The sequence below is a fragment of the Silene latifolia genome, chromosome Y, assembly GCF_048544455.1.
Source record: "Silene latifolia isolate original U9 population chromosome Y, ASM4854445v1, whole genome shotgun sequence".
NCBI classification, from domain to species: domain Eukaryota; kingdom Viridiplantae; phylum Streptophyta; class Magnoliopsida; order Caryophyllales; family Caryophyllaceae; genus Silene; species Silene latifolia.
Window position 1 is genome coordinate 473,859,362 of NC_133538.1, and position 13,302 is coordinate 473,872,663.

The 13,302-nt window shown below is 33.2% G+C and overlaps 1 long non-coding RNA gene across 1 annotated transcript; it reads left to right on the forward strand.

Moving 5' to 3' along the window:
- The first annotated feature begins 444 nt into the window (after positions 1 to 444).
- Positions 445 to 1,352, forward strand: LOC141627235 (uncharacterized). Its single transcript, XR_012536804.1, has 3 exons — positions 445 to 527; positions 638 to 844; positions 1,267 to 1,352. It is a non-coding gene; the product is annotated as an uncharacterized LOC141627235 (long non-coding RNA).
- The last annotated feature ends 11,950 nt before the right edge of the window (positions 1,353 to 13,302 follow it).

Consider the following 13,302-nt stretch of genomic DNA (forward strand, 5'->3'; position numbering starts at 1 on the left):
ACTGGTGCACTAGCTAGGGGTGTTGCCTCAGCTGTGTCTATCCTATCTCCAAACAAATTTCACCTAGTTGAAATGTACTTGAACTAAATGTAATGGTTGTATTGGTTTGAATTATATAAAAGCTTACATTTTCACAAAAAAAAAAAACAAAACTAACACGTCTTATTTATGTTAATATATTTATAGAATTTGATGAATTTGTAATTTGTTAATGCAGGTTGATCGATGGGCCCAAAAAGGCGTAAATGAATTCAGAATAAGAATAAATGTGATGTCTCAGGCAAGAAGAGGAAGAGAAGGTGTACGGAGAGGGGTCGAACAGTATTGGACTTAGTGACAAAAGCTCTGAAGGAGAAGAAACCTATTGAATTGGAGTGGGATAAAGTGCACAGATTGCCTACAGGAACTTTTCTTTGGAAAGTTTAGTATTTGGATTGGCGTTCGCTCGGAGGCATGTTAGTTGCATAGTGGAAACGTGGGACCATGTGGATGATGTCCTGAGGAAAGAAATTTTGGATAGTATCACAGTGAGTATAAAAATTTGTCTTTCATATGTAAATGAGAGCATATTTTTAATCTTAAGAGAGACTTATTATTAATATAGTACAAAACTTTATTTAATTTGTCATTTGTGTAGGGCGATTTTACCGTCATCGAAGACCGTTATGATTGGTGTCTCATAAAGGCGGGTAAATTATGGAGAAAGTGGAAATGCACCTTAGTCCGTGTGTGGCTATATGACGAAACGGGAGCAATACGGAGGACACCACCAGAATTGTATGACCACATAACACCAGAGGAGTGGAATGCGTTTGTGGCGTCTCACACTACTGAGGCATTTAAGGTAATATTAACTTACCATCATGTTTACCAAAAGCCCACCTAATGAATTTACTTGTCTACCTGAAAGAACTTAAAATTCCCTAAACTGATAACATAAGGAATTGTTTTATTTTTAGTCCTGAAAGAAGCCTCAAGAAGGTAATAAGTATTGTTGTTCTTGTACAAGGTATATGTCTAGTTAGCTCGTTATTTAGTTCCCTAAAATAGACCATTGACATTGTATGAACTTAAAATTCTATGTTAGCTAGTACAACTACTTTGTCAGGTCAAGTTGGTAAGGTCGTTAGGAAATTATCTCACTGGTTCAAAACTAATCCAAGGGTCGCCAGTGACATGATGATTAACTTGACATTGAGGATTATACTAACCTGAATTAGTCCTCTAACTATTTTATGTTTTATATATATTTGTGTACAATGTAAGGAAATAAGTGCAATCAACAAGAGGAATGCTTCGATGAATAATACAAGGTTCTATGGCTCTCGAGCAGGATATCATGGGATTGAAGTTATAGTTGTAAGTACACCTAGACATATCTTTATAATCTTATAATTGTATGATGGAACCTAATGCTATAAACCATTATAATTTCTATTTATTTACACTTTGTTGTACTCTTCACAATGTTATTTTTGTAGAAGAAAGACTTTGCCTCCAAAGGACACGTATTGTAGAAAGTTGACCGACACTTAACTTGGCTAAGGGGTCACACGCCTAATAATGGAGATATGACCGAATATGACAAGGAAGTCGCTTTGAAAATTGTAAGTCCTTTAATTGTTATGATAAACATTATTTATTTCTAAGATTTGACACAAATATGTAATTGTATAATATAATATAATCAATGGGTGTAGAAAGCACTAGAAAAAGAGGTGGCGGCAGGTACATTTGTGCATGAAGGACGAGAAGATATACTTGCTAAGGCAATCGGCAGACCTGAACATGGTGGCCGTGTGCGAGGAGTTCCTGATGGCATATGCATAACTGAGTATTTTGGGAGGGCTCCCAAAATGCCGACGACTGAAGTAGAGTGTCTCAAAGAGACGGTAATTTATTATGTATACATAGAATAAGACGGTCTCAAAATATTTATTGTTTGTAAAATATTTTACTTTAAGCATGATTTGAGATTTTATTTATTGCACGTAAAAAATACTATGCAAGCACAAGTATCAAATATGCAAACGATGTTTGTGCATTTTTGGCAAACTGGTGAGAAGCTAAGCCAAGAAATATTAGAATGTTTCATGAAAGGAATGTCTATGAGTACTCAAGGATCGAAGGCTTGTGCATCTATGGATGGTTCTCATAGTATTTCAATACAAGAGAGTGAGGAGCAATCCCATCAAGAGCCACACCATAAAAAGAGTGAGCAATCCCGTCAAGAGCTACCCCTTGAAAAGATGCCCCATGAAGAGCCATCTAGTGAGCAGCAGGTAACATCTTTTTATTTAACACGCACTTTGATTTGAACAGAACTTATTACTATATATGTGTTAACTTATTACTATATATGTGTTAACTTAGTTTGAAGTTTGATTTTACTAAAATTTCAAGGGTTGGAGAGACTGTGAATTATCATTACCTGGAAATTTGAATAAGATGGTGGCATCAGGCTTCATGTACATGGAAAGTAAGGAGGAATCTGTAACTATTCACGGCATTGCACTACTTAATGGTTATAAGAAAATCAAAGTTAAGAAAATACATTCTGGATTTGAAAATGCTAAGCTGCATGTGCCTATTAGGGATGCATTGATAGTATTGATTGATGCGAAGGACTCATATGTTCAATGGCCTCAGAATCATATTCATATTACTCATAAGGTAATTTTGTATTTTTTAAAATTAAAAGAATTCTTTTGTACTAAGTTATTATAAATGTTAACTATTTTGACAAAAATTAATATAGATGGAGATTGTAATGAAGAAGAAGAAGAGGAAGAAGATGATTCAACGGGTTCCACCACCTTTGGTCCCGACTTTTCTGGGTGTAGAAGTTAGTGCTGAGTTTAAGCAAAAGTTAAGAACCCCGCTGATGAAATCTTTAGTTCTTGAGGCTCGCATATTGAAGACTAGCGGAGCACTTATTAACGTTCCTATTGATGACCATGTATTACACCTTGATAAATACACTTCTTTGATTTCTTATGAGGAGCTTATTCATTGGTGTGACGAAGCTGAGATAGGTGCCTCTCACATTGCTATTTTTATGAGGTAAGAACTTTTTAACATTTTGTAACATTAATAGTAAGTTCCATTCTTATTTTGAATTTTGTTTAGTTAACATGTTTTTATGAACTATTTGAACAAGTGTACTTCAAACTGTTGTAGGTATTTGAGTGATCTTAGTGATACTATGAAGTCTACTAGTTTATATGGATTCTTGTTCCCCGAGCCATTGTCTAAATTTGCAGCCGTAAGTGAAGATTATCGATCAGATTATATTGCACGAGCTATGACATGTACGGAGTGTGGCAGGGGTCGGAAACTTATATTTGCAGCTTATCACGAAAGGTATACATAGAATTTCCCCTTTTCAAACTTCTATTTATTTATTCCTTGCTAATTACGTGAAAATATTCTCATTGTTCGATTTTTTAATTGAAGTGATCACTGGATGTTGGCTGCGATTAGTCCATCAGAAACTAACGTGTATTGGTGTGATCCTGCTGGACATATGGAGCCTCCTCAGTTTTTCGTGGAAATAGTAACTAGGTAAATAATGTATATTTAATATTAGTGATTAATGATTAGAATTATGTTTGAAGCGATGACTAATTTTAATTAAATGAAATATAGAGCCTTCGAGAAAAGAAACTCCATCGATCCACTAGCCGGCTTTGAGGCAAAACCACTTACATGGAATTTAATTAAGGTACGTATATCCATAGTGAAATAGAAACAAAAGCTTTTTCCGATTTTGGTGTATGGTTCGGACGTACCAAATTTTATGATATTAGCCTTTCTTATGGTTCTATTCACGTGAGTTGCTCAGAACTTAGCTTGTGTTAGAAATTTTAATTGGAGTTTCCACCTCCACATATTACTATGAACTAGATTGCTCGTGATGTGAGAATAGCCCTTGGGAGTTATAACTGAAGCAACTTAAAATAGACAACTTTGTTTTCTCGAATTCTGAAAACCGAAAAAAAAAATATTACTATGGACTCAGATCCCCTATCTCATTATGGATTTTTATTTTAGTGTCCTATGCAGCCTCTTGGGAGTGTGTTATGCGGATATTATGTTTGCTGATATATGTTGGAGCTTATCAAAGGAAGATATATTAATATTACCCCAAATGTAAGTTTTTTTTATTCTTCATTTCTGACATCTTTTTTGTGTGCAAGTAATATATAAGCAGAGCCTCCACCATAGAATACCCTAAACGTGAACATTTCCTTCGCTTAAGGATACCCTTTCCCACGCATACATTCCATATTGAAAACACAGTGTTTGAATAGTAATTCCCATTTTAGCTTACCTATCCAATGTCGCCAAAGAAATTGCAGTAGAAGCTTGCGCCCAAGCTGCTAGTGGTGCTCCTAATGTTCCTGGCGATTGTGAGCCTCCTTCATACTTGCGAGTTATTTAATTTTCCATCAAATTATAATGTTTTGATGACATACGTTTGATGAAAACCCATGTGCAAGATCTGAAAGAAAACCCCAAATCAACAATACCCAACTTGTAATCTTCCTCATTTTCATTGATTAATTGATTAATACCCAACTTGTAGTCTTCATCATTTTCATTGATTAATTGTTCTCTGGTTATCGGTGTTATGAGGATTCAAGACTTTTGAGCTAAAGAAAGGAACATTTGCAAAGCATACTTTTCAAAATTCTAATGCCTAAAGATGGCTTAGAATGTTTGTGGAAAGTTTGAAAGTACTGGTACTAGCCTACTAGCATAACAATAGAAAATTTGATGTTATATCTTATTGATTAGCTGCTCTTTTGATGACTTGTTGGTAATGGCAAAATTTGTGGAATGAAGGGGATGAAGGGAAGGGAAGGGATTAAGATGGGGCTTAGAATGGATTATTCCCATGAAATAATCCTTCATTTAAATCATTTTCATTTCTTTTTTTTTCTCATTTCTATCTTACTACTTGTTTTACTTTACACGTCATATATAGTGTATTAACTACTTAGATGTCTTATTTATATAGTTCATGCTTAACGCCCCAAAGACATATACGGTTGAGAAAATTGATGAGGTGCGGAATATTTGGGCCGAATTCACACTCAATTTTAAGCCCAGAAGTAATGGTGAATGAAGACGATTATTAGAATTTCTTGATGTTTTCATTATTTTTGTACTTAGATGCGACTAAGTGATGACGATTGAAAGATGTTTATTATCTATGTTTTACGTATTTTGATATTTATATCCTAGCTTGTTTGTATATTTTTCAAGGATTTTTCCTTATGAATTAGAATTAAATTTGAAGAACTTTGTTGCGTAAAACATACTGGAGTTTCTGAATTGTAATGCAGGTTTAATTCTTATGAGCTATACGATTCAATCGTGTAGGGGTCACGGTAAAAACAAAAATAATTTTTAAAAAAAAATGCGAGGATCAAAGAGAACGGTTCGTTGTAAAAACTGTTCTCTTTGAAATTAACAAACAAAACGGTTGTAACATTTACCATTCTCGTTGAAAATTTAAAACAAAGGCGCCAAATAACCTGGGAAGATTATCAACGAGAGCAGTTTATCAACGAGATCGGTTATCATACGTAGGCGTTCTGTTTGTTATATCAAAGAGAATGGTTATAAAGCACAACCGTTCTCAATGTTGTAACAACGAGACCGGGTTGACTATATATTAACCGTTCTCTTAGATAAAAGAGAACGCCTGGCCACAGGCCGGTTCAAAATACCTTTTAGAACGGTTAGAAACCGTTCTCTTTGATCATTTTTGTAGTAGTGAAACAATGAAACAATATTATAACGTCCTAATTAAACAATTGCAAGAACTACTTATGCATGGTTTCCCTTATTCCCTAGACAAATTAAACTACTCTTGCATAATGTAAACTAAACTAATGACAGAAGATAAAGTAGACATGATAGCTAACTGATAATGGAAATGACAAAGAAAATAATAGAACAATACAAGAAATAGAATTACCTTAATAATTGGAAATGAAACTTGGAATTGAAGAACAAATGTTTGAATGGAAATTGTAATACAATATTGAAATGCTAAAGGCAATGTAACTAACATAAGGGAAATCTAAACTACATTCTATTCTAAAGCTATGACTAAAATATATATGGAAGTTTGTGGAAAAGAGGTGTAAGAAGTGTATTTTAGGTCCCCGATCAACACCCTTTATATTGGACCAAGGGAGTAACGGAAATTAGGTGAAACAAGGGCACCCCGATCGGGGCCACCCTACCCCTATCGGGGTCGTGATTTTTACGGTTTTTTTGTCTTCATTTGTTGATTAATTGCTCGAGGAATCCTAAAAATTGTGTTAATGCCTCTTAATTCCTCCGGTTGAATGCTTCAAATGGGATCCTAAGCTTAGCGTTCTCCACATGAACTTGGACTTCTCTCTGGACTTTTATTTTGTATGATCATTTTTCATATCAACCAAGGCTTCATACTTCTTACTCGGACTTAGATGTTACCAAACTACCCTTCCGAGGTCATGCTTAGTCTTTTTAGCCTAGTGAACTCATGTGCTTGCTACTTTGACGAGGAAAAGCTACTAAAAGCTTAATTTCCTTCAAAATGCAATGAATACGAGCAAACACAACTATAACACGGAATTAGCGCATTAGATCACTAACATTAGTGCAAATGACATGTAAAATAGAGCTAAAATAGGGAGTTAAAATGTATATAAAATGGACTTATCACGCTGCGACTACCGTCTTAGCCTCACATATCCATACGTGCCTTGGCAGAAACCACTTATATACCATTTTCTCATTTGCCACCTTATTGTCCTTGATACATATACTTTTGTCTATATTGTGAATGTGTATTAGTTGGTGAAATTTCTATCATATTACATTGCATGTATGTTTCATAAGTCGAGGAGTCTTCTACTTCTTTCTATCTTCACATATAACTCACCTATACTTACTTATGAGTGCATGAGTGAAATCCGCGAGAATCCGACTAATTTATCTTACAAGATCGAAAGGTATTTGGCGTTTGTCTATAGTACGGTGACATGAGACTTGAGCTGTGTTTTCTATTACCCGTGCCTTTCAATTTGTTTTATTGGTACAATTTTCGTCACTACGTTCACTATTACAATTCCAGGCAACTACAACGGCCCTTTAACAACGCTTATTCACGAAAATCACCATAAGACGTTGTAGAATGGATGGCGCGAATTTTACAAAACTTAATTACAACGATTATGTGTTGTTAACCATTGTTATTAGGTTTTAACAACTGTTATAGACGCAATAACCGTTGTTATTGAAGTTATGAAGATCTAAAGAACAACAGATCGCTTTATTCTGCTATACGCTACAAAACACAAACACAAGCTAATACTGCTACACAAATATCATCCTCCATTCCTCTTTGGTCATCTCTCTCTGTCTTCATCTCCGTCACTGTTGTCACCGTCTTCTCTCCCTCATCGTGTTTATCAATCAGGTATATATGTTTCTTAGCTTATTAACTATTTCTTATTAAGATTTTCAAGCTATATATAGATATAGGATTGTTCAATTTCATGGCCTATGAATGTCGATTATTTTTGAATTTGTGAATTTGTTGGGTTATTATCTAATTTGTTGATAATTTAGCTTAATTGATTTCCCGAATTTCGTTTATTTGTTTGCCTATTATTGGATTTTCTGAATTAGTTGCCTATATATTACGAATGTAGAAAAATGACTCGAACTTGGATGATTGCTGCAAATATGAGTGACCCCAACTATAAGGATGGTTTAGCTGAATTTTATGAAGTCGTTGCAAACAATTTGAAAGGTTCTTCTAGTATTCCATGTCCTTGTGAAAGATGTGGTAATATTAGGTATATGGCTTTTCCGGACGTTAAAATACACCTAGAAAAGTGGAGATTTAGTCGATCCTATACACGTTGTATTTTTCATGGGGAACCATTAGAGTATGAGAATAGCTTTGAGGAAGATGATGTTGAGGTATACAACAGGCTAACTGATGATCCTGAGTTTGCCGAGTTTTTTGAGTTGGAAGCAGACAAGTTGAATGTTGGGTCTATAGATAATGAGGATAATGATGATGAGTCGAATGCTTTTCAAGATGTAGGTGATGACACTATTAATTGGGATGACCTTAACAACATGTATGAGAAGTTGTGTGAGTCTGAAGCACCTCTGTATCCTGGTTCTAAGTTAACAAAAATGTCGGTTGTGGTGAAGTTGTATAATATCAAGAGGGCAAATGGGGTGAGTGACACGTGTTTCACTAGTTTTTTAGCCTTGATAAAGGAGTTGCTTCCAGATGGTAATGTTCTACCTGTTAAGATATATGACGCTAAAAAACTAATAAAAGGAGTGGGTATGAAATATGAGAAAATACATGCATGTCCAAATGCTTGCATATTGTATCGGAAATTATATCAAAACTTAACCAATTGCCCTAAATGTTTGGAGTGGCGTTATAAGGATAAGGAAAGGATCCCGGCTAAGGTGTTGTGGTATTTTCCAGTGATACCAAGATTCATAAGGATTTATGCGAATTCCGTGTTGGGAAATGTGTCCTCAACAATAGTGCGATCACATGATTTAAATATCATTATTAAATCTCATTTTAAGAATACATGTGGGATGTAATATTTTACAGTCAACTGGTCCACACATATCGGTAATGATTGGCTGACTAGAGTTTGACATTACTGTCGTGCGACGGTGGTGATCAGTTGATCCCCTTAGGTCATACCTATAGGAAAATACTCTTAATTGATTATTTAATTAATCGTATACCGATACGAGTTAATTAAATTGCTTAAAATTGACGGATGATTTTGTGAGTATAATTTACGTATCTTATTGTAAATATGATTAAATGAGACACGGTCTAAGTAATCGAATTGTTTTATTACTTAGATGAAATCATTGTTTACAGAAACAATTGAAACGGAATGAATAAATTATTATAAATACAGAATGTTGTAATTTATAATTTGGAAACATTTTTGGTACGAGTAATTACGAATTACTAGTCGATTTTGTAAATGACATATTTTATGAGTATGTTGATTTTTAATATGTTAAAAATACATTACATTGTGACATGTCATGTAACATGTTACATGTGACAAAATAAAATGGACCATCCATTTTATTATGAAAATGCCGAAATTAGAAGGAGTATGGGGTTAATATTGTGTTTTCATATTAGTGGAAAACATAATGATGAAAGACTACCTTCTAGCCATGCAACCCTAAGCTTTTGAGAAGAGCAAAAATAAAAAGCATTGGGCATACTACCCAAGGCCATTATTTCGACCAACCATATGAGAAAAGAAAAGAGAGTTTTTCTTTTCAATATTCATTCATCATTTTTGATGCAAAAAAAATTTTCTAGTGTAAGAAAATGTATAATCTCTACAATATGTGATTTTTCTAGAGAAATAAAATCTCACAAATACTCCCTCTTGACCGAGATTTTCAAGAGTAAAAATACAATTTATTTTGTGTCAATTTTATAGTAAAACCAATATTATTACTAGATCTAAATAATATTGGTTATTATGAGTTTCCTTGGGTATATGCTTTTGGGAGAGGTTCTAATTTGAACCTTGTTCATCCAATATTTGGAAGCTCAAGAACAAGTGAGTAGGTGAACTCACTTGTGCCCATAAATCCGAAAATCACAATGTAAGATGATGGTTTCTTCTTTATATTGTTTATTAGTTTGCATGCATAAGATCACTTATTAATTTTATGAGAAATTAAATTAAAACATATATGAATATGTTAGTATATAGATCTACCTTTTCCTTCAATCGGTATCAAGAGCCTTGGTTGTTTGCATGCAAATCGGTTAAAAGTTTTTCCGAGTTATAAAGATTAACATATAAAACTTGTATAATTTGTGTTATTATGATATATCACAAAATTAATTTTTGCATGTTAAAGTTTCTGATCCTAAAATGTATTTAGGATATTTTGGTTAATTTATGGATTTTATTGTTCATTTTATATAATATTGGCATTAAAATGTGATTTTTATGATAAAAATGTCATTTTTGGACGAAAATTAGCTAAACTTCGAATTTTCCAGTGGTTTTTGGATATGTTTTCACATATATTATTTTTAGATGATCTGGAAATTTTCATAATTTTATGAGTTCTTATGCTCGAAAAATGGATTTTTCATGATAAAAATCGGATTTAAGTGAAAAATAGGTTAATATGAGATAAATTTCGAATCTGGTCATAGAAATTAGTATGTTGTCACATGCAATTTTACAAGATGTGTGTAAAATAATAGGCTATATTGAAGTCTTTGTGCATGATTTATGGATTTTTGATGAAAAATAGCATTAATAGTGACATTATTAGTGAAAAATTAATAAAACATAATCTATGACTAAGGAAAAATGTCACATGTTGCATTTTATTGTCTTTTTCAGATATAAAATTGAAAAGTTGATGAATATAATTTTTCTCATGTTTTTATGATTATTTTGTTAAAAACCGATAAACCGCAACATTGTTTTTCCGGAAAAATTTCGAAATTTTTAACCTAAGTTTTTTGAACATTATGAGTGTCATGGTATTTTTCCCAGAATGTTCATGAGTTTAAATTTCAAATTTTGAATTTATTTGAATTTTTGTGATTTATTTGAAGTTTATAGCATTTTTATTGTAATTTTTGGTCCATTAATGAACAATTTTAGAAATATGAGTTAGTTATGGTCAAATTATTTGTGAAGACTAAATTTTGAGTCCTAAGAGGTTAGGGTAATTAACTTATGCATAAATATGAATTTATGTAATTTTTGTGATTATAAAATGTTGAAATCACGCAAATCCGTAAAAACCGAGTAATATACGATATTGGCTAATTAAAGGCGATTTAGCATAAAATTGGGCATGTTCATAAATATTATAATGCTGCATTTTCTTTATGATTGTCATAATTTTTTTTATGTAATTTTTACTTAGTATGGCCTTAGTTTTTTAATTGGTATTACCCGAAATGTATGGGAATATCGATTCGGTTGTAATTTTATTGTGATCTCGTATCACCGTCTTGTAATTTAATAGATTTATTTTATTATAGTTACAAATGTATAATAGGAAATTATGTAATTTATTATGTAATTTTATTCATTTCGGAGTTCCCAAAGACGGATTTCTTCAAGATGGCGATACATAAAGACGGTGTTACCTCGAGATGCGTGCCACAACTGAAGTTCAAGGGACCAATGGAGTTGGTGTCCGAATATGTAATAGTTAATTAGATTTTCTATTTTAGGAAGGCCATACTAGGATTTAATTTATGCTTTGCATTTCATTTATATGTCGCATGCATCGCTAAATCGCCATAACTAAAACATGCATTATCATCTTCATCGAGTTTATCGACCGTGTCAATTAAATTATCGTAGTTCACCGCTTTAGTTCACTTAAAACGTGATAGATAATAAATTGACATGACCTCTCGCTAAAACAATTAATTGAGACATAGCCTTACCAAATAGTAGAAACCATGAAAACCTATTTCGCGAGGGAGTGCACTCGGCCACACCGGGGTACAAACCTTGTTACGTAGGGGAAGTGGGTGATAAATGTCTATCCACCGAATTCATGTTGATAAGGGATGTATCGGCCACACCGTACCCAAGTTGATGTGGATTTGGATCATGGACACATTTATTCGAAATTTGGGTTGAACTCAACAAAAGTTTTTGATAAGGGATGTATCGGCCACACCGTGCCCTTGTCGGATGTGTTTTGGGCTAAAGATAAATGTTAATGTAATTTACCGACCAAGAGTTCTAAAAGTAGAATCGATTAAAGAGTTAATCCACCGAGTTATATTGATAAGGGATGTATCGGCCACACCGTGCCCAAGTTAATATGAATTTGGATCTTGGAATCATTTATCATAGTTGGGTAGAGGTCACTATGTAAATGCTATACTTGTTTTTCAAGTATTAATAAAACGATAAATGTTAAGTTTTCCACTATTCCGTTATCATATTGTTCTATTTCTTTACCACAATTCATATACGATATCATTTCGATTCAAAACTCCATTAAAACATCGTATCTAAAGACAAAATTTGAATTTTCTTCTAAAGACCTCGAATGAACCATTTCTAAGGATCTCTTGTAAAGAGTATAGATTAAAGTTATTCATTATCAAACAGGTTTTTGATTCTTGACTAACACTTCTACTTACAATGGATTATGTTTCATATACTTAATTGAATTAAGTACCTTGAAGCGATAAATTGCTTTGGTAATTAGTTTTGTCAGAATTCGTAATTGACCAAAATAACGCAACCACTTCAATGAAAGTTTTAAGACTAAAACGATTGAATTGAAGAGTAATCTTTATAAGATTCACCTTTGCTTCTCTAAGTAAAGACTCATTGAAATGAGTGGGAGCATTCTCTTAAACAGTTAAGATGAGGTCGAGGTTCAAGAAGTAAAGATTATAAAGGAATTGATACAAGGTAATGTTAAAGGTAAAGTTGTTGAGAATGACGATACTAAACCTATCAATCCCGACCAATAAGTTTCCATTGTCTTAAATGTTGGACACGAGAAAGGAAACTACCCCAAATTATTGAAGAATCAACAAGTTAGTTGTGGGACATCTAATTGGACCTTCTTCTTTAAATGTTTATTTGATTAAACATAAAATTTTGCTAGTACTACTTCGTCAATATTAGAAACCGGTGGTGGTTTTCATCATTATGTTTGATACATAGGATGATTAGAATATGACGACTAGCAACAATGAAGTCAAAAGATAGAGTCATTGTGTACTAAATCTAGTTTTCGGGTTTGGAGTTGTACTTAATTGTGACTATTAAGTACATAAACTCTAAATAAGAATACAATTTGTTAAAGATACAAAAGAGGTTTCACTTTTGTGACCCTATACACCATGATTTGATGTATGGCTAGCCCATCATCAAGGTGATTATATTCTAAACCAAACTAGAATGATATATCATGAAGATGATGCAAGACTCAAATTGGTAACCCAAGATTAAACCTTAAATTTTGGAATGATGAACGCAAAGAGTTATCGAGTACTCTTGAAACCATTAGATTGTTAATGGTATATGCGTATCTTGTATTCAAAGCAAGATATCTCGTACCTTTTGGTTGAAAAGGAGATCGAGGTTATAAATCATCGATCCAAAATAGGTTGATCATCATCTTTTACCAACGATTTAAGTTGACACTAGTGTGTTCACTTAATACGGTAAATAGAGAAATCTTTGAAGAAGTTCAAGAGTT